This window comes from Hippoglossus hippoglossus, chromosome 20 (genome assembly GCF_009819705.1).
Source record: "Hippoglossus hippoglossus isolate fHipHip1 chromosome 20, fHipHip1.pri, whole genome shotgun sequence".
NCBI lineage: Eukaryota > Metazoa > Chordata > Actinopteri > Pleuronectiformes > Pleuronectidae > Hippoglossus > Hippoglossus hippoglossus.
This window is the reverse complement of record NC_047170.1, coordinates 12,755,633-12,758,148: the sequence shown is the minus strand read 5'-3', so window position 1 is coordinate 12,758,148 and position 2,516 is coordinate 12,755,633.

The following is a 2,516-nucleotide window of genomic DNA, read 5'->3' as shown; positions in this document are numbered from 1 at the left end:
GCCTCCACACAGACAAGAAATGCAGAGGCTGCTTTTGGAAGGAGGAATTGGTGATTGGAGCTCGGGGATCATATGGGCTTTTTTTTTTTTGTCAGACGCTTTTAAAGGGACACGGTGCTTGTTTCAACGTGGAGTCGGATGCGAGGCGCTCGTTTCTTTGTGCCGTTCTTGGATTATTCGGTGCGTCAGGAGGAGGAGGAGGAGGAGGAGCAGGAGGAGCAGCAGCAGGAGGAACCGGGAAGGACGCGCGGACATATGGCGCAAACCCCGGTGCGCCTCCTGTGCGCTCCGTGCCCACCGTGTGACGTCACACGGGCAGACAGATGAGGAGGTCAGGGAGTTCAGTCTTTTCCCAGGAGGCACAAATCACATCTATCAGACCTTTTGACCACATTTGTGTGTTTTCATGATCACAAAAGAATGAAAAATGTGAATTAAAAAAAACAAGTTTTACTCCAATAGAATGAAACTATTCCTCTTTCTACCAGGGCCTGATTATGCTTTTGTGGGGACCAGGGGGCCCCTACAAAACAGGGCCTGTCTGCAGGGGACACCATTTTAAAGCCCAATTCATGCTTCTACGCTGTACCCTGAGGTGCACCTCCCCAAAAATGTAACTATGAGTCGAGGCGGCGCAGATGTCCGCAACCGCTGTGATTGGTCCGCCAGACCTTTCGCCATTTTTGAATTGAGTTGAAGGAACGAATGCGAAAGTTGCTGTTCTTTAAGAAAAAGTAACTGCTCTTCAACATGTTTCAGCTCCAACTGCAACAAAATCCACTCGCCATTGTTGTGAACACCAGAGAAGTCATAAATAAGCGAAACCAGAAACCGGAAGACAATCATCACCAATTACGTCACAGCGACGCGACTTGGCTGTCACAATTCGATGGCTTCAGTGACAAACAGTTTTTCAAATAGGTAATGATGGCAAAAAGTAAAGGTGAAAACATCAGAAGAATTTGTTTTTAAATGTCAACTTAACAATAATTCAACATTTTAAAAACGTTTTCGTCTGAGCTTTGTTGCTAGGCGACAGCTGTAAGGGCGGGGCCAGCTGGTGACGTAATAGGATAGACCAGACCGTCTCATTTCAGTTCAGCTGAAACCAATTTATCAATATCAATTAATCTGATAGATAGGCTACTTTATCAATTTATTGTTGGGCTGTTTTTAGGCGACGCTTTCAAATGTTCAATACTTAATACAATACAATACTTAACAAGATTACAACACACTGGTAAATGCAGTAAATGTTGGACATCTCAGCTTGAAATATAACTTAAAATGAATCAGTTATGAAAATAGTGATAGTGATGGCTTATGAATTTTCTAATGAATAGTTTCTGCTATAAATGCCATTAGAAAGCCTGGAGCCTCCAGACTCCCAGAGGGGTCGGTGCCACAGGGCAGCTGCCCACTCTACCCGTTTGGCAATTCAGCCGAGGGCCTCTGGAGCCCCACCGCCATCGCTCACTCCTGAGCAGACGATGTGGAGAAGAAGTCGATACACTCATAACAAGGTGGGGGAAAGAATTGATCGCAACCTGAAGGAGGTCTCATTTATCACTTCACATCCAGGACTGAGCTGCAACATCAGTGTGGATACATGTGGCTCAGAGAAGCTGTCAAACCGATGGTAAATTATGGAAATACATTCAGTCTTTGGTGGGTTCTAATGAATAAAGGTGTTTTTTTTGTTTATTTATTATATATTTTAGATTTAGTGGTGTTTAAACATGTCAGACAAACTGCAGCCATCAGATGGCAATCGAGATGTTTTGGCCTCAGTTTCGGAGATGTCATGTCGTCCATCTTTATATACAGTCTATGGTGTATATAGATAAATTGAAAATAAACTATAGAGGTAGAAAGCAAAAAGCTTATTAGAAAACCTCCATCAACCCAAATGCAACATAGACATGTTTTTAATAGCTTTTCAACTAAAAAAGTTATGTTTTCTCATAGAATTGTCTATTTGAATAGCTTTTAAGACCTGAAAAGGTTTAAGTATCGACTATATTGAAGGGGAAAAAATAAAATATGTAGGAAAATACATTTATTTTATGCAGGAATATATTTTACCTTGGGACACATCAGATGAGATTTTCCCAATATATTTTATTTTGGTGTAAACATGTGTGCGTGATGTCACTCTTCCACACTCCTGCGGTGGTATAATGGAATATTGTAATTCCACATTTGACTTGTGCTGAATGGAGTCCATACAAAACAGGCCTGAGGAGCAGCTGTATTCACCGACTCCTCCTCTGCACTCGTAGATAAAGAGGAGAGCGGCGCTGCAGCAATTCAACAGGATCTGAACCTGACAAGCTCCCACGAGAGAGACAAACAGGATCACAGCAGTTTTTAAGCGAACACAAATATTATCAAGTAGGCAGCCAAATTTTCAATTAGACCTGCATGTGATTAACAATTTAATGGAAAGTTCCCTGATCAGGGAGTGAAATCATAGTCATGAATAATCAGGTTCTTCTGAAATAGAAACAAATACA